This window comes from Macaca fascicularis, chromosome 6 (assembly GCF_037993035.2).
Source record: "Macaca fascicularis isolate 582-1 chromosome 6, T2T-MFA8v1.1".
Lineage (NCBI taxonomy): Eukaryota > Metazoa > Chordata > Mammalia > Primates > Cercopithecidae > Macaca > Macaca fascicularis.
In genome coordinates this window covers 26,635,455-26,656,187 of record NC_088380.1, presented here as the reverse complement: position 1 = coordinate 26,656,187, position 20,733 = coordinate 26,635,455, and positions in this window count along the sequence as shown.

The following is a 20,733-nucleotide window of genomic DNA, read 5'->3' as shown; positions in this document are numbered from 1 at the left end:
CTTATTTCTTCACCTCTTTTTTTTAACACACCATCAAAGTGTGAAAGTACTAATCTTGGATTCCAGCCTTATATAATTTTATTTTTACATAATATGTTACCTTTAATTTTCAAATGTTACCTATGATGTTTGCATTCTGTTTTCACCTGGATTTGTAAATGAAATCCTTAGATTTAAGTAGTTACAATAACCTACTCAGAGGAAAGATAAACCTAAAAAGACAAAATTTTACCTTATTTAATGACAGATTGACTAAAATCCAAGCTCCTACAATTCTATACCCCTAAGGAGGAATTAGTCTCATGTTTGACATACAAAGATGGAGCAGCAACACTTTTTTGAATCCTGCAACGATGACAGGTATAACTCAGGGTTTAGAAATTTGTAGAATAACCAGATATATTAGCCACTTTTCAAAAGAGATTCTAAGGTATTGCGGTATCTATAACTTCTATAGGGATGTAAAAATTTCTGGTCAGCAGTTTCAAGAATATCATTTACTTAGGAGTGGTTCATATTACCTCATAGTGGCTGTGATGTGGAAGTCAGCCAGAAACAGGGTGATAAAAGTGAAAGAGGTAATTATCTAGAGAACTAAAGCATAATGTGCACTTGTGAAAAGACGAAAGAAAATGACTAGATGCTTGCTTCAAATAGAGAGGTGACATTATAAGTCCAAGGGAAGAAGCAGTAATGTATTGTTTTATAGCTTATATATATGCACCATAAAGAGAAAATAGTGTGATACTTGGTAATGAGAAAAAGAGAATCTGCAGGAAGTCGGCTTTAGACATTTTAAGAAAGCCTCTTTAAATTGGCCAATGACTTCTGCAAGGACAAATTTTTTTTATACCAGATATAAATCAGAGAACAGATTTCATCCCTTAGTAACATCGTAATCCAAGGATAATGTCTATCAATATTCCCACATTTGCATAATTAGGAGGGATGATTTTTTTTTTTTTTTTCTCTAGTTGAACTGTGATCTGGAAACACGGGTGAGACTAGCATTTTAATTACTCCTTATTGGGGACATACCTGTAATCTTGATAGCATAAAGGTTCATTCTTTTTTCATTTTACAATTATAAGTAATTTGTGGGGGAAATTCTTATAGACTCTGAACATGTGGCTACCACTGCTGTAGAGAGAAAATTTTCCAAACACTTGTGGAACAGCACCTCTGTTTTCAAATGCTCCTTTATAATGTGCCCTTGCTGCTCTCCTATCAGTAGGTAAAACCTAATTTCCTCCTCCGTAAATCTGTGTGGGTTTGTGACTGCTTTGACCAATAGATTGCAGTGGTGGTGCCACTGTGTCATTCCCAAATCTGGGTTAAGATAATTTTTCTCATGTTTGTTGAAACTGGCATGCTTAGAGTGCTGAACTAAAGTGTAAGAGGTCTGACTTCCTGAGGCCACTTGCTATGTGGAAGCCAAACAACACTGAGAGACTACATGAGACTCCATTGTTACTACAAAATTTTCATAGGTATGTGATGGCATCACACTGTGATTTTAATTTTTATCTATCTCTATCTAATGATAGATAAAATTGTGTATCTTTTCATATGCTAAGATATTATCTGTATATCTATGCTAAGTGTTTAAATCTTCTGCCTGTTTATTTCATTTGGACTGTTTCCTTATTATTTAAAATTGAGAGTTCTTTATGTATTCTGAATGCAATTTCATTATCAGGATCATATTTGCAAGTATCTTTCCCAGTATTAAATTGTTATTTCACTCTCGTAACAATATCTTTTAAAAAGCAGATGTTCTTAATTTTAATAAAATTCATTATGTAAATTCAACCACGGTTTATGGATTGTGCTTTTAATATGGGACCTAAGTAACTTTTCACTGATTTTTTTTCTATGTTTTTGCCCATGAGTTTCATAGTTTTAAGTTTTATTTTTAGGGTCATGATCCATTGTGAGTTTTTTTGGCGTATAATATAACATATGGATTGAGATTCATTGTTTTTGCATGTAGATATACACTTGTTCCAGTTCCATTTGTTAAGAATATATATTTCTCCACTGAATCATCTTTGTAACCTTGTTGAAAATCAAGTGAACATATGTAAATTGTCTATTTTTAGACTCAGTATTCTGATCCATAGTGTGGTATGTTTAAATGGATGACTGTAACACAGTATCTTGAATACTGCAGCCATATAATAACTGCTGTATGTAGAGCTTCTTCTCTTATTTTTCAAAACTGTTTTGGTAACCCTAGTGACTTTTTATTTCTAAATAAATTTTAGAGTTAAATTGTCAATTTCTACAAACAAACTGGCTTGTCTTTTGGTTAGCATTGCATTATATAGATTGGGGAACAAGTAGTATCTTAAAATATACAGACCATGACATTGTGAATTTATCTTGTGCTGATATTTTTGTATTTCTATAAATATCCCTTGGTATTTGGGGGAACAACATTAAGTTACTGGAAAATGTTTTGCTCCTTTAGAATCTTGCTTTGTGAGCTGGAATAAGAGCAGTTTGTTTGTTTGTTTGTTTTGGGGTTAATTTTGCCTCACTACTCAGGCAGATTGTTCTAGGTTCCCTACTCAGAGTCCATTATTTATATGTGTATTCTGTTTTTATTGAGGGAAATAGGCATTATTCCTGGTACTGTGTGAGCTTAGGGGTTCATTGTTTTTGTTACTTTTGGCTGGTTCTTTCTCATTTTTCACCCAGTGCTCTTACAGCCACAATTTGATTAATATCTGTTGAAAACTTAAGATCTTCAGAATTCTCTCTCAGTTCAGCTCTCTCTGCTCAGAATTCTGTTTCATTATCTCTAGCTGTTTTGCTCTCCACCTACTTCCAGCTCTGTCTCCTCATCTCAGTGAGACATACTTGCTCTATCTGGGTTTTCCCTTCTCTTGTGGTCTAGCAACTTTTCTCCAGGCATTAAACTGAAGAAATCATAAGGTTACCTCATTTATTTCCCTTCTCTAACTAATTATTGTCCTTCGTTGATAAACAACATATTGAGGAACATTATTCCTCTGTGTGTGTATGGGTGTGTGTACAAATTATCTATCAGGTGTGAGAGTAAATCCAATCCTTGTTTCTCCATCTTGACTGAAAGTGGAAATGACTGGTTAATTTTGTTTAATGTTTGAAAAATTTTTGTAAAGATAGGAAGAACTCACAGGACTGAAGGTCAAAGAACAAGTAAAGGAAGAGGGAACAGGGACCCTATAGAGTCTTAAGACTAGTAAGCATTCCACAATCTTGTGGAGATAAAGTTTATCTCTTCATTATGTTGTAGTATTGAATTCTAGGATTTGGCTTAGCTTTAATTATATGTATGAATGAATATTATATCCTTTTATCAGAAATAGCAAGAAATATGAAAGGAAAAATGGAAAATGAGGGAAAAGTAAGGGAAGGGAAGATAAGAACCCCTGCGTCTTTCAAGTGCTTGATGGTGGCACTAATCTCTACAATCCGTTCAGGGACATGATACTGTTTTTGATTTACTATTTTTCTAGATAGAGGTAGCTCTAATGGCAGATGGTAGCATGGGTCATGAAGGGAACATTGCCACCACTACTGGGGATGGGGAAGTTGTTCCTTTTGGCAAAAAAGGTTCATTAGAGTTTACAAACTCAGTGTCCTCAGCTTCATCAGGGTCCTCCCACACATCCCCATTTCAAGCTGCATGTTCCCATTCTTTTCCAATCAATGCCCTCACTTTAATGGTGGACACTTGGACACGCTGTACATGCATCTCTCATTACAGGTCAATCACTCACATGATAAGAGCTTGTGTCTGTTTTTCCACAATTTCAGCTCTTTCTCTTCAGGAGATAAGACTCTCACTCAGGGTAATCCTAGCAGATTCGAGGCTCAGTATCTGCTTCTGAAGTTGGGAGACAGAACCCCTAAGTTCAGGGATCTTCTACCTCAGCAAAATTTCTAGGAGTTCAGTGGTGTGGGGCCTGTTGAGATATTCCTTCCAACATAATGATACGTTTCTTCATTTGACCCCTCCTACAACGAAGAATGAGGCACAATTGCTAGTGGACCTATTTAGATTTTTGGGGAAAAACATTCCACATTTGGGTATGTTACTCTGGCTCATGTATCAAGTGACCCAAAAGGTTGCCAGTTTTGAGTGGGTCCAGAACAGGGAAAAGCTCTGCAACAGGTCCAGGCTGCTCTGTGAGCTGCTGTGCCACTTGGAACATATGACCCAGCAGATCCAGTGGTACTTGAGTGGGAGATAGGGATGCTGTTTGGAGCCTCAGGCAGCCTTCCATAGGTGAATTAAACAGAGGCCTCTAAGGTTTTGGAGCAAGGCCCTGCTATCTTCTGCAGATAACTACTCTCCTTTTGAGAGACAGCTCTTGGCCTGTTACTAGGCTTTGGTAGAAACCGAGTGTTCAACTATGAGTCATCAGGTCACCATGTGTGGTGGTGGCACTACTCACCATCAACCCTAGTGACCCACTAGCGAAATTTTTGCTTCCTGTTCCTGTGACATTACATTCTGTTGGCCTAGAGGTCTTAGATCCAGAGGGAGCAATGCTGCCACCAGGAGACATAACAGCAATTCGACTTAACTGGAACCATTTTCCAGAGAGTCCATTAAACTGGAAGTTAAGATTGCCACCTGGACACTTTGGGCTCCTCTTACCTTTAAGTCAACAGACTGGGAAGGGAGTTACATGGTTGGCTGGGGTGACTGAATCAGATTATCAAGATGCAATGAGTATATTACCCCACAGCAGAGGTAAGGAAGAATATGCATGGAATACAGATCTATTCGGGCATCTCTTAGTATTACCATGCCCTGTGATTAAAGTCAATGGGAAAATATAAAAGCCCATTCCAGGTAGAACTGCAAGTGGTCCAGACTCTTCAGAAATGAAGGCTTGGGTCACTCCACCAGGAAAAAATCCAGGACCTGCTGGGGTGCTTGCTAAAGACAAAGGGAATACAGAATGGGTAGTAGAAGAACATAGTCATCAATACCAGCTTTGACCACATGACCAGCTGCAGAAAGAAGGATTGTAACTGACATAAGTATTTCCTCCTTCTTTTGTTGAAAACATGTTTGTTTTTAATACACTTGTACTAAGAAAATATTTTATTTTCTTTCCTTTCGTTTTTTCCTTTTCTTTCCTATTTCATTTTATTTCCTTTTCCTTTCTCATGTGACATAACATTTATTTACTTCATATGAGCATTTAAGGGTTGTTTACTTTATGTAATAGTATTTGCATTGGGGATTGGTACGTTTCCGGTTATATGAAGGATAGTTGTATTATATTAGGCATAATTATGATCTCATTATTGTCTTTATTTGAAGATTGTGTATGATCTCAGGAGATGTGTTTGGGTTCAAGTTGACAAGGGGTAGACTTATAATGGTTAATACTGAGTGCCAATTTGATTGGATTGAGGGACATAAAGTATTAATCCTGGGCGTGCCTGTGAGGGTATTGCCAAAAGAGATTAACATTTGAGTCAGTGGGCAGGGGAAGGCAGATTCAACCTTAATCTGGTGGGCACAATCTAATCAGCTTCCAGCAAACATAAAGCAGGCAGAAAAATGTGAAAAAAAGACATGGGCCTAGCCTCCCAGGCTACATCTTTTTCCTATGCTGGATGCTTCTTGCCCTCGAACATCGGACTCCAAGTTCTTCAGTTCTGGGACGCGGACTGGTCCTTAGCTTGCAGATAACCTATTGTAGGATCCTGTGATTGTGTAAGTTAATACTTAATAAACTCCCCTATATATAATATATATAATACTTATATATATGATATATATTACATGTATTATACATTTAATTATATATGTATTATGTATATTAGTTCTATATCTCTAAGAGAACCCTAATACAGGGACTTTTTCAATCCTCACCCTTCTCCCACCCTTCACCCTCAAATAGGACCCAATTTCTGTTGTTCCCTTCTTTATGTTCATGTGTGCTGAATTTTTGTTCCCATTTATAAGTAAGAATATGCAGTATTTGGTTTTCTGTTTCTGCATGAATTCACTTAGCATAATGGTCTCCACTTCCATCCATGTTGATTCTAACACCATGTTCTAATTTTTTATATCTGCATAGTATTCTTTGGTGTATATACACCACATTTTCTTTCTCCAGGCCACCCCTGATGGGCATCTAGGTTGACTTCATGTCTTTGCTATTGTGAATAGTACTGTGATGAGCATATGAGTGCATGTGTCTATAACAGATGAATTTATATTACTATGGGTATATACCCAATAATGGAATTGCTGGGACAAATGGTAGTTATAAGCTATTTGAGAAACTTCCAGACTGCTTTCCACCGTGACTGAACTAATTTATATTCCTACTACCAGTGTATAAGCATTCTCTTTTCTCTACAACCTCACTAGCATCTGTTGTTTTATGACTTTTTAAAAGTAGCTATTCTGACTGGAGTGAGATGGTATCACATTGTGGTATTAATTTGCATTTCCCTAATGATTCATGACATTGAGCCTTGTTTCATATGCTTGCTGGCTGCATGTATGTCATCTTTTGAGAATTGCCTGTTCATGTCCTTGCCCATTTTGTAATGGGGATGTTTGCTTTTTGCTGGTTGATTTACTTGTATTCCTTATAGATTCTGGATGTTGGGCCTTTTCAGAGACATATTTTGTCAACATTTTCCTCCCATTCTATATGTTATTTATTTACACTGTTGATAGTTTCTTTTGTTGTGCAGACACTTTTTAATTAGGTCCCACTTGTCAGTTTTTGTTTTTGTTGCATTTGCTTTTGGAGTCTTTTTCATGAAGTCTTTGCCTGGGTCAATAGCTAGAATGGTATTTCCTAGACTTTTTACTAAAGTCTAGTTTTAGGTTTTACATTTGAGTCTTTAATCCATCTAGAGTTGACTTTTGTGTGTAGTGAAATGTAGAGGTCCAGTTTCAATCTTCTGGATATGGCTAGCCAGTTAACCAAGTACCACTGGACAGGGAGTCCTTTCCATATTGTCTGTTTTTGTCAGCCTTGTCAAAGGTCAAATGGTTGTGGGTGTACAGCTTTATTTCTGGATCTGTTTACCTCTTCCACCAGTCTGTGTGTCTGATTTTGTACCAGTACCATGCTGTTTTGGTTACTGTGACCCTGTAGTATAATTTGAAGTTGAGCAGTGTAATGCGTATAGCTTTGTTCTTTTTGCTTAGGATTGCTTTGGTTGTTAAGGCCATTTTCTGTTTTCAAATTAATTTTAGAATTTTTTTCTAATTATTTGAAAAATGTCATTAGTACTTGATAAGAATAGCATTGAATCTGTAAATATCATTGGACGGCATGGTCATTTTGACAATATTTATTCTTCCTATCTATAAGCATGGAATATTTTGCCATTTGTGTCATCCCTGATTTCTTTCATCAATGTTTTGTAGTTCTTATAGAAATTTTTCTCCTTCCTTGTTAGCTGTGTTCAGAGGTATTTTATTCTTTTTTTGACTATTGCGATTGGAATTGCATTTTGTACTTGGCTCTCAGCTTGGACATCATTGTTGTATAGAAACACTACTGATTTTTGTACATTTGTTTTGTTTCCTGAGACTTTGCTGAAGTTGTTTATCAGATCTAGGAACTTCTGGACAGAGACTATGGGGCTTTCTAGGTGTAGTATCATATTATCTGTGACTTTCTTTCTTCTTAGTTGGATGTCTTTTATTTACTTTGTCTGTTTGCTCCGGATAGTCCTTCTAGTACTGTGATGAATAGGAGTGGTGACAGTGAGCATTTTTGTCTTTTCCTGGTTCTCCAGGGGAATGCTTCCAGCTTTTGCCCATACTGATGGTATTGGCTTTGAGTTTCTCATAGATGACTCTTATTATTTTGAGGTATGTACATTCAATGCCTAGTTTGTTGAGAAGTAAATTATTTTATTGCCTCAAGACAAGTAAATTTTAATGTCCATGCAATGGCATTCTAAAATGTCATCAAAAGTGATCTAATTTTATCTCCTTCTAGGACTCTTGTCTACTTCCTTGTTACAGTGCTATAGTTTAAGGAAATAAGTAGCATTTATTCACATTGAAAATATGGATTAATTTATTCTAGGGCAGATTGAAAAAAAGTAGGAAAAGAAAAGGAAAGAATCCAATCTTCTAATTTCTTCACTGGAGAATTTGTTCATATCTTTATGACCATTTTTCCACAAAGCATTTTTTCCCTTGCATTTGAGTATCAAAATGATAGAATCACAATGTATCTTTCTTCTTCAAATGTCAGGAAAACCAGAATTTTCTTAAAAACTTGTTTCCATAATTATTTGAATGTTTTCTTCCAAAGTTAATGCGATCTTAATTTGCTTAAATCTTAATGGTTTATTTTTTACCATAACTTTTACCCAAATATGTTTAAAAAGTCACGACAAAGGAAATTCTTTGCAAGCTATCAATCTGAGTCCTGAGGATTTCTTGGTATCTACTCAATTTTTATTACATTAATGACTTTGTAAATTGTTGAACAATATTAATAATTCACTATAGTCTTATATATTACTTAAAGTATGTTAAAATACTCCCAAAATATATAACATAAAAACACTTTTCCAATCACAAAGAAAAATTATTCTGCATATATATAAAAATTCCTTGTTGACTTTCTCAGAAAATTCCCATTTACATACAGATACATGTACATATAAATTTATAAATGTATACATGCAGTATATATATGCAGCTATATTTACTAATAAAGAAATATTTTATTATAAACTATATTGTTGGATCACCAAAACTTTTACCACTAACAATTACTTCTTAATATTATAGATATTTAGTGTATTAATTTGTGTACAGAATAATATTTAATTTAGATAAATTACGGTAAACAAAGCTCCCATTCTGAGAAGCAATTAAATTATCTCTCCCTTTTCCCCTTTTACACCATAATAAAATGCTGTTTTGAATGTTCAGTGTAGATTTGCTTGGATATTTCTATAGGATAAATTCATAGAAATGGAATTACTACATAAAAGTCTATATACATCTTAAATGTAATTAAATGTTCATTAATAAATTTCATTTGTGTTAAGAATATCTGATTATCCCAAACAATGTGTGTTTTCTACATTACAATGGTATACCAAATATTTTACACCATCTGACTTTTAAATATCACCTACCAAATGGAAAGAAACAAAAGATTATCACGGAATATTAAACAGAATCCTTCCTCCTTTGATGTTATAACTGAGGACCAATAGCTAAGATGCTTTGTTCCCAGTTTTAATATATTACTAAGGTATTTTTGCACTACCTCCAAAGTGATCTTACCAAATTAATACAGAGATGGTGAGAAATTGACAAGCAAAGTCCTCTTCATATTATGATTTTGTGGGGAGGGTGAAATTTACAACCTACAACTGAAGAACAAAGAGGGCAGCTCAGAATCATTGTATTTAGGGATATATTTTTCAGGTGTGAAATCTGAAACCTCAGAACTGACAAGTGAGGCAAAGGTAAGTGGCTGGCTGGAGATGACATATCAGAATCAAGAGGAACAGCTGAATTGGGATCTGTCTTTTCAGGGTTTTCAGCATAAGGATACTTGTGTTCTCCCAATGCTCAAGGAACTCTTTGGAAACTAATCGTGGTGCAATAAAATTTAAAGATACCTAGCCACAAAGGCTTGCCTGAAGGTGCAGAGTTATTACATAGAGAAAGTCTCTATGGGATTAAACTGCTGAAGGCATGGGTAAGACAAATTGATAAATGGAATGACCACCTAGATGAGACATATCCCAAGGGAATGAATCAACCAAGAGCACCAAAATGCTTCATAGGTAACAGAGTCAGCGTTAGATTTGTTTCACTAAGATAATCCTGAAGCCAGATTTAAAATAACTGAGCCATGCATATATTTTTATCATCTTTTCTTACAAAATATTATCCTCCTGGCTCCAACACAAGAGGGACTATAACAGCAACTATTGAGTTCAGGAGAATATAGAATTGCATAGAGAAAAAAAACAATTATAATGTCTCCTTTCTTCACTGCAGACTTCTCAGTTATAGTGAGAATTATGGGATTTGGATGTCTGAAGTAAAGAATAAGAAAAATTTATCTTTCAAACATTCTTGTTTAATTTTAATGTATGTTTTAAATGTAATTATTAATATGGAGAATATAAATTTTGCTGTTGTAATATAAAAATTATAAAAATTAAAAATTATGTATAAATACTCAGCTCTAAGTATGCTAAATTTTGTGGTGGAAGATGAAGGATATATGGTCCCAGCCACTGTTTTCCTTCCTTGGCAGGCTATATCCAATGACAGATTGTGGTGGGATATAAAGTTTTGGACATTTCAGCTCAACTAAAAAAAACTTTAAAGGCCACTCTTCCTTCAAAGTTCCCCCAAGTGATCAGTTGAAATTGTTTCAGGCCTACATTGCAGCTGAACTACTACTTCAGCCCATTTGTGCTTTCTTTTCCTTTGCACAGGCATTGACCCTATGTGTACTTAAAACATGCAAGCTAAATTTTCTTTCAGAATCTGAAACTAGAATAACCCAATCAACAATATACACAACAGTTTGTTTAATATTAAAACAATTTTCTAATGGGGGAACTATTAATATTTTCATCTCAAGATAAGAAAACATAGAAATATGAATATTTATCAATAATTAGGTAAGCATGTACCTATGATGAGTGTCTTCAAAAACTTAAGACACTGCTTTTTAAAGAAATTTTAGAAATTACTCTAGCAAACTGATCCATATGCAAAAGGAAACAGCACATTTAGACACATTTTTCTATGAAAAAGCAAGCCTATGGAATAACTGCATTGTCAGATAATGCTTTTTATTTTCCTATCTTCTCATTTCTGAAAAACCTAACATATATCCATTACTATTTCAGACACTTTTTGATTTTGTGTGTCTTTATGGGACCTAGATCTTATTTCTCAACTTTAAAATATTTTCTTGTATTTTCCTTATTTCATTGACTGTTTTCTATTACCTAAATACCATCAATTAGATTTAAGACGAATCATTAGCAAGATCAATGATTTTATCCTACAGTTACCTTGAAATCCAGAAACCTCAATGATTTAACACAATAAAAGATTATTTTTTTGGCCTAGAAAAGGTTGCTGCAGTCTGGTGGCTCTTTTGGTTAGTTTCTTTCTTGGAAGTGACTCATGAACCTAGTTGTCTTTCTTTGTATGTCTCCATCATCCTAAGATGTGATTTCCATCTCACTTTAGTATGAAAGACAACAGACAAAATATTACTTGGCCTGGAAGTAATGCATATCATTTCTGTTTGAAGTTCTTTAGCAAAAACTAGGGCTTACCTAAGTGCAAGAGGCCCAGGAAGCATAGTCTTCTGTGCTTCCTGGAAATAGGGACACACCAGGTGTTGGTAAGCAGTGATAATGTCAACAATCCTCCACCCAGACCAATGCAATAACCGAAATGGTGATGTACTGTGTGTCTTAATAGGAGTCGCATTCTAGTCAATAAGAAAATAGGGTATGATTATATCATTCTGAATTATCCAGCTCTCAATAAAGAAAATATTATTTTGAAATCATCATGCAGAACACAATTTTTTTTTCTTTTCTATTGATATCCTAGTTTTTTTTGGGGGGTTGGGGGAAGTCCAAAGATTGTTAACTCATGTTGAAAGAGAGTTGAAGAAAAATTAATATATGTTACAGTAATATTGACCTTCAAATAGACCTGTGTAACATCTTTCCAAGTTGATTTTCTTCTAATAATCTTTTAGAAAGTTTCACAGTGTTAGAACTTCTCTGAAGCTGTTTGCTTACAGATTGTATATTACGTTGTGTTTTAAAAATATAGTCAAATTACAGAACATCGCTTGTATAATTGCAATTGTGCATCTCAACAATTAGTAGTAGTTATCATTTGGGAAAATAAAACCTTTGATTATTCAACTTGCAGGACTGAAATATTGAATTCAATTTAATACCATAAATGTGCTTCACATGTATCCTAAGTACAAGGCACCAATATTATCAAGAAGATCAACTAAAAGTATACTGTCAATCATGCTTGTTTCCCTAAAAATTTCTTACTAATGTTTCAAGATTATAGAGAAAACTCTCTATGTTTATACTTTTATATTAATTATCCACTTATATGCTGAAACATTAGAAAAAATAAAACAAACACTACATTAAGACTCAGATGTCTATTTCATTTTTTATCTAGGATCTATTTAGTGAAATGTGCTATGGCTGAGTGTATAGGATAAATACATTAAATCTGTGCATCTCAGACACTGATTAGAATGGCTAATTTCTAAAATCACTTCCTAAGCACTGGGATTCTGTGGTTTTAACAAACCATATGTCTAGCTTTATTGCAATAATCATAGACTAAGCTCAGACTTCTATTATGGGTCAGAAGATGCCTTGGGCACATATGTTACATATAAGAAATTCTATTATTGACTCAGCTATAGATCATTTTGATTTGGCATGAAAACTGGGTACTTTATCTTGCCCTGCTCCAGTTTCCTCTGTTGACGATCAAAGTGTTACTGTCTGATTGTCTTACAGAGAGGACATTTTTGTCATGCTGTTAGCTCTAATAATGTATAGAAAAAAACTTGGCCAGCAATACACGCTTTCCTGCTTTACAGCTGGGCTCTCCAACAGTTCCTTCTGTTAAGGTATATTGGGGATATAGTGGGTAAGTAGTAAAAACCTTATGATGGAAAGAACAGATGTTAATATGATGGAAGTTAAGCAATTCCTTGACAATGACACACCTAAACAAAAAGAAGAAAGATGATGGCAGTCAACAGACAATGAGGTTATAGAAGACAACTGCATTGAGACAAGTGGTCAGGAAAAACAGCAAACAATGCCGACAAAAACAGGACAGAAGCCAGATCTGGATCCTAAGCAAAAAGTCTGATGATCAACAGCAAATAGCACTTGAAAGCTTGAGAGTTCATAGCTAAGCTTTACTCCATCATGAAAATTGAAAAGCAATCATGCACGCATTTGACTTTGATTCGTAGGCATGTATTATACCATGGTATTGCTATTATGTTTTGGATCCAAATGTAATGCTTGGTTTGTATTTAATGTGAGAAATAATTTGAAAAGAACAGTTGAAAACGTTGGTGAGCACTTCCTCAAAGATGCCAACATTTATATTTACATTTTTTTTTTTTTTTTGAGATGGAGTCTAGCACAGGCTGGAGTGCAGTGTCAGTGATCTCCTGCAAGCTCTGCCTCCTGGGCTCACCTCATTCTCTGCCTCAGCCTCCCGAGTAGCTGGGACTACAGGCGCCCGTCACCACGCCCATCTAACTTTTTTTTTTTTTTTTTTGGTATTTTTAGTAGAGACTAACCGTGTTAACATGTTTCACCGTGTTAGCCAGGATGGTCTCCATCTCCCGATCTCGTGATCCGCCCGCCTCCGCCTCCTAAAGTGCTGGGATTACAGGCGTGAGCCACCGCGACCAGCCGCCAACATTATATTTACCTTTTTTATGCTGATACTGAGATTCTATGAACAAAACCAGCACATGGCCTGGGCACTCTTGCAGCATGTCTCAATTTAAAACTCCATTATTTTAGGGGGATCTAATTGTATCTTTGAGTAACTGAAAGTCTGTGATTATAACCGTACACACTGCTGTGCCACACTGGGAATAAGCCCCAAATAATAAACAAAAGTATCCCATAGAAGACTAGTGAAAATTCAGAGAAAAACTAAATTACATTTAAAAAAAAATTTCTCAGAGTAAAGGAAGAAATATCATAGGCAGTTGCAAAGAGATAACAGAGATATATACACTCAGTAGGGTATGTGAGGAGGTTTCAAAAGAAAATATTCAAATTCAAATTTCGAATACTTGCATTCCAAGTTCTTATGTACCATAGTATCTGGCTGTAAATTACCTCTTTAATACTAAGTTTTTGAGCACCCTAAATCTTCCCATCATATTCAGTGTGTATGTGTGTATATATATATAAAATACTTAATACTTATATATATTATATTATGTATTTATTATATATGTTATATATTATATAATACTTAATACTTAATTATACATACTTGATACTTAATATATATTAATAATATATATTAATATTTATATAATAATAATAATATATATAACACTTAAAATAAGCATAATGTAGCTTTATATATATATACATATATATATGTATATATATATACATATATAGTTTATATATATATATATATATAAACTAAAACCAGGCCAGACCCGGTAGCTCACGCCTGTAATCCCAGCATTTGGGGAGGCCGAGGCGGGCAGATCACCTGAGGTCAGGAGTTCAAGACCAGCCTGGCCAACATGGTGAAACCCCGTCTCTACTAAATATACAAAAATTAGTTGGGCATGGTGGTAGGCACCTGCAGTCCCACCTACTGAGGAAGCTGAGACAGGAGAATCACTTGAACCAGGAGGCAGAGGTTGCAGTGAGCTGAGATCGTGCCAATGCACTCCAGCTTGGCCGACAGAACAAAACTCCATCTCAACAGCAACAAAAAAGTAAAACCAGAATAAGTCCTGCTCAAATAATAGGCAACTCTTTAATCAGTTCCTAATATATGTGAATTACCTGCAAAAGGCATGTACGCAAAATTTTAGCGTGAGAAGTGCAATATTGAGGGAGAGTGGACAACAAAGTACGCAGTGGCAGAGACGGTTCCTAGGTTTATTATTAGAGTACATAGCATGGTAAAATTTTTTTGGAAAAAATAAGTGTACAGAAAATGTATGAGAAATAATATAGCAAGTAACGCATGGCAATTTTACCTACTTTGTTACTATCTTACCATATACTCATGTACTTTATCATAGCTCCCATGCCTTCCTCTTCTCAATCTTTCTCTCCTCTCTCCCTTCCTCCTTCTTCTTTCCTCTCCCCCTCCCTGTTGCTCTTTCTTTCTGTACAAACACACACACACAAATGCAATTCTAGAACAATTTCAGAAGTTGAAAACATTGCCTCTCTTTATCTCTAAATAGGTTACATATGTGTTTGCTAACAAAAGGGAAATTAACACAGCAGTTATCAAACGCAGTACATTTAGAAGTAATATTTTTTCTAATTTATCATCAGTCATACAGTTTTGTCCTTTGACTCAACAATGTTTCTTACATTTTGCCTCCATTAATGAACTAAGTCTAAAATTTGGAGTAACATGTAGTATAATGTTGACAGAGATAAAAGGAGATTTTGGAACTTCATGTGACATATTCCAATGTTTGTGTGCTAGGAAAGCTTACTCTAACAGGCATCAGATTTTCCAACAGTCTAACTGTTTGTTTAAGGACATACAGGTTATATATAGATCATAACACCATAAGAGACAGAATTTAACAAAGTAGAGTGCTATTAAATGAAATTCTAAAATGTTTCCCGCTGGGCACAGTGGCTCACACCTGTAATCCCAGCACTTTGGGAGGCTGAGGCATAAGGATCACTTGAGCCCAGGTGTTCAAGACCAGCCGGGCAATACAGTGAGATGCTGTCTCTACTAAAAAAAAATAAAAAATAAAAATAAAAAAATAGCCAGGCAAGGTGGCACACATCTGTGGTCCCACCTACTTCGGATACTGACATGGGCAGATTGCTTTAGCCCAGAAGTTGAGACTGCAGTAACCCATGATCATACCTTTGCCTGGGCAACAGAGCATGATCCTGTCTCAAAAACAGACAAACAAACAAAAACCTTCCTTATAATGTGTATCTAGAATAACAGGAAAACACAGAAGAAAAATTACCTAGCAATATCTTTATATCTAAGATGGTTCACTATGCTTGTTTTCTCAGCTTGTTGATAACTATTACATAAATTATTAATCTAATCACTAATTTAACAAATAGCCAATGAGTGTTTACTGTATATTAGACTTTTCATGGACAAATTAAGGATACACTGATGAACTAACAGGAAAGCTCCCTGCTAAGAGTAGTTTAGAAGAAGGATCAGAGAAGACAGACAGCATATGATAAATGTCATTTTATGTCTTAAAGAGTTCAGAATCAATTTTGTTACTTGGTAATTTATTATCTTATCTACACATAATGAGAAACATAATTAAGGTATAATAATACTATATTAAGTAATTACACTTAAAATAAGTATAATGTAGTTTCTATATAAGCCATTAAAAGTAAGTATATAAATAAGTATAACAATAAGCCATTAAATGAGAAATCCAATGATTTAACTTCTAGAAATATAAATCTGGATATTATTTAGAAAATACGTTTTAGAATGTTTGGTCAATTTCCAGAAAATGTGACTCCAATTCTTCACTCTCAGCCCTCCACCTGATGACCTCCTGTGTTTATCCACACTCTTTGCAACGTGACTTTCTAGCAACTCTCACCGTCTCTATTTCTCCAAGCCTTTAATCTGGTTTGGCCTTATGAATTTGGTTTATAGAATAGGAGTAGAGTGAGAGCATCGCAGATATGAGTCTAAGCCTTTTAAGCATTGTGTAGCTCTGTCTCTCATTTGGACCTCAGAAATCATCCTGAGAAGATGCACAGGCTCGCCTGCTGGAGGAAAAGGCACAGAGCTGGTGGTCTAAATTGAGATTATCCTACAACAGCCAGCTGCCTGACAGACACATGACAGAGTCTAAGTCAAGACCATAAAATCCCTACCAAGTTAAGATCATCAGAAACATCTAGTTGCTTTGTAGACTCATGAACTTTGGAAAAATCATTATTTCTTTAAGCCATCAACTTTTGGGGTAATTTGTTTTCATTAATAGCTAAGTATGGCCAAAAAAAAAAAAAAAGTGTTGCCAAGGAAAACAGTTAGAAAACTGTTATAACAGTGGAGGCCACTGAAGATTTTGTCATGGATTAACAATCTTTTATTAGAAATGGAGGAAAGAACAAGAACATATTTGGTATATGTTTGGGAGATCAATTCTGGTGGACTTCTAGGTGGCTAATGGTTTGAATGTGGACAATGACAGTGATTACTAAATGATATCCAATATTTCTTTTTCATTGTTCTTTTCATTAGCAGAACATTTTGATCATAAATGAAGGTGGAATCTTTCTGTAGTATTGAAACTGGCTCTATATAACCTCAGATGAATAAGTATTATAAAGGGAAGAAGACATACTTTCCACTAATTGAAATAACTATTTCCCTGACATTTGTAATAATTTGATTATCTAATGGAAATAATTTTGGAATAATTGCTGATCATTCTAGAAAATCTCTACTTAGAAAACAAATTCTATGCTATTCTTTATCTTATTTTAATTTTAACTTGGCATAAAATTATTTTTCTACCTCTCAGTTTATATGTATTTTCAAAATAAATTATTAGTAAATGATTAAATGCACGTTTAAATGTGGATATTTCCTCATAGTTTCTGTATGCAATGCTACAATGTTAATAGCATGTTGCAAGCAATATGATAGTAATTTTCAGTTGCTTATAAGTGTCAGGACTCTTACTTTTTAAGGCTTTTTGTATTATGAAAGCGCAATTACCATAGGTTTTTGTTTGTTTGTTTGTTTGTTTTCTGTAATGAGCACAACAGAAAAATGTGTGTGGTTTTTTTGGTTGTTGTTGTTGTTTTGTTTTTTTGTGTTTTTTTTTGCTGTTGTTAAAACTGCACAAAATGTCATTCAAATTGCACATAAACTTTCACAATGTAAAAACTAAAGCAGGAATTCAGTTTTGGAAAATGCCTTTTCAATGTTTTGAAGAATATCACAATTATTGCCTTCAGAGAATTGTGAAAATAATAAAAGGTTTCAATGAGCTGCTTAATTATAAATTATCTATAACACTGATTCAATTTTAATATCTGTGATAGTGAATTTTATGTGTCGATTTGATTGTGTTGCAGGGTGCTCAGATATTTGGTTAGACATTACTCGGAGAGTGTCTAATATGTTTTTTGAAGGAAAGATTAACATTTGCATCTGTATACTGGGCAAAGCAGATTGCCCCTGCTCCCTAATGTGATTAAGCCTCATCCAATCCATTAAAGGTCTGAATAGAACAAAAGGCTATGAGAAAATCCACTCATTCTCCCTGTCTGTCTGTCTGTCCTAGAGCTGGGCCAATGATCTTATTCTGTCTTCAGAGTTGGACTTGAACTTGGATGAAGACATAATCAGCTCCCTGGTTTTCAGATCTTTGGACTCACAATAAAAGTATACTATCAATTTTCTTGAGTCTAGACTTAACCTCCATAATACAATTTCTCATAAAACAAATCCCTTTAACAAAATATGTGTATAGAAGAAAAAAAAAAACTTCTGTGTGTGTGTACAGACAGATACACATTCTGTTGGTTATGTTTCTCTGAAGAATCCTAACATAAGGTCTAACACTACGTCTGACCCTTGAAATTGCTATTACTAAAAAGAGATTATTATGAAATTTGACTATTTAAAATATTATTAAATAGTCACTGTTGAATATGCCAATGAATTTTCTTTTTGTGTTTAGCAATTAATATAAAGAATCAATTTGCTTGAATTATAACCTATATTTGAAATTACACAGGGAACAATTTCTTTTCTGTTTTAAAATATTACCTTCCAATATTTTATTTATTTCTGTACACATGATTTTATTGGATGAAGAGAATCATCTTTTGGAATAAGGAAGCCGATTTAGGATCTCTATCTTGAGGTACTGGAGACTAAGGCTTAAGAAGAACATTTTTCACAGGGTTATGGAGAGTCCATTGTGCTGACCTTCACAAATATTCACTGCAAGACATTTTAATCTAATTTCACAGCTAGATGTGATCATAGGTAGACATGGAAGAGCCTGGGGTCTACTTAGGCAAAGTTTTGTTCAGTCTCTTTTATTTTCACCACAGTGCATTTTCAGAGCCTAAGACTACCCTCTGCCTCACCATACTAACTTGTAGTGTTCTCTTCTGGTCTAATAATAGTTTCATTTGTCATATTTGTAGAACCCTATTATCAGTTAAAAAAACCATGCATTTCTACAACATAAATATTTATTTCTTAAAAATCAAAAATACCCTTTGCTAACATATTTTTCTCCGTCTTCACTGTATACATGATATAAGAGATAATTAAAATAAAATAATGTCTTTGGATATCATTGACAGTGGATAATGTCTAGCTTTAGTAATACAAATTTATACACATGAACACTCCTACTCCTTATCTTTTTTGAGTGCACACATGCGTGTTCAACCCATATTCTTTCTGATGACTATTCAGTATTTGAAGACAATCGTCGTTTGTTACTTCATTCAATAAATTATATGCCAGGCACTTTTCTAGGTATGAGAGTCAGCAGTGAGTACAACAGAACAGGCAAATAACCTACATTCAACAAGCTTGTACTTTGATTGACAAAAAAATAGCAAATAACCTACATTCAACAAGCTTGTATTTTGATTGACAAAAAAATAATGACTATAAAGATGAACATAAAATCTGCTTAACAAAAGTTAGCAATTTTCTGGTATGGGGCTGCCTTCCAGAGAGAAGGAGATTGCTAGCAGAAGGTACCTGAGCAGAAACTAGAATGGTGTTGGCTTCTTCCTTGTCTTACTCATCTCCTTCCTAGCTCACTCACTAGCTACTATCTTTTTCTCTTTTTTTCTATTATACTGTAAGTTCTGGGATACATGCGCAAAAGGTGCAGGTTTGTTACTAGGTATACACATGCCATGGTGGTTTGCTGCACCCACAAACCCGTCATCAACATTAAGTATTTCTTCTAATGCTATCCCTCCCCTAGGCCCCCACCTCCTGACAGACCCCAGTGTGTGGCATTCCCCTCCCTGTGTCCATGTGTTCTCGTTGTCCAACTCCCACTTATGAGTGAGAACATGCAGTGTTTGGTTTTCTGTTCCTGTGTTATTTTGCTGAGAATAATGGTTTCCGGCCTCATTCATATTCCTGCAAAGGACATGAACTCATCCTTTTTTATAGCTGCATGGTAGTCCATGGTGTATATGTGCCACATTTTCTTTATCCAGTCTATCATTGATGGGCATTTGGGTTGGTTCCAAGTCTTTGCTATTATGAACAGTGCTGCAATAAATATGCACGTGCATGTACCTTTATAGTAGAATGATTTATAATCCTTTGGGTATATACCCAGTAGTAGGATTGCTTAGTCAAATGGTATTTCTGGTTCTAGGTCCTTGATGAATCACCACACTGTCTTCCACAATGGTTGAACTAATTTACACTCCCACCAACAGTGTAAAAGCCTTCCTGTTTCTCCACATCCTCTCCAGCATCTGTTGTTTCCTGACTTTTTAATGATCACCATTCTAACTGGAGGGAGATTGTATCTCATTGTGGTTTCGATTTGTATTTCTGTAATAGCCAGTGATGATGAGTTTTTTTTCACATGTTTGTTGACCACATAAATGTCTTCTTTTGAGACATATCTGTTCATATCCTTCACCCACTTTTTGATGGGATTATTTGTTTTTTGTTTATTTTCTTCTTGCAAATTTAAGTCTCTTGTAGATTCTGGATATTAGCCCTTTGTCAGATGGATAGATTGCAAGAATTAAGGGCTGGATCTCATTGTCTTAGAACATATTCCTGAGTTTTTTCAAGTCCTTCTCTGGAAACATTAGGTCATTCTTTTCATAACATATATTGATGCATTTTTTTTTTCAGTAGTTTATCTTCTTCACTTTGGTCTTGGCTTTCTAGCTGGCAATTTATTTCCCTGAACTCCCATG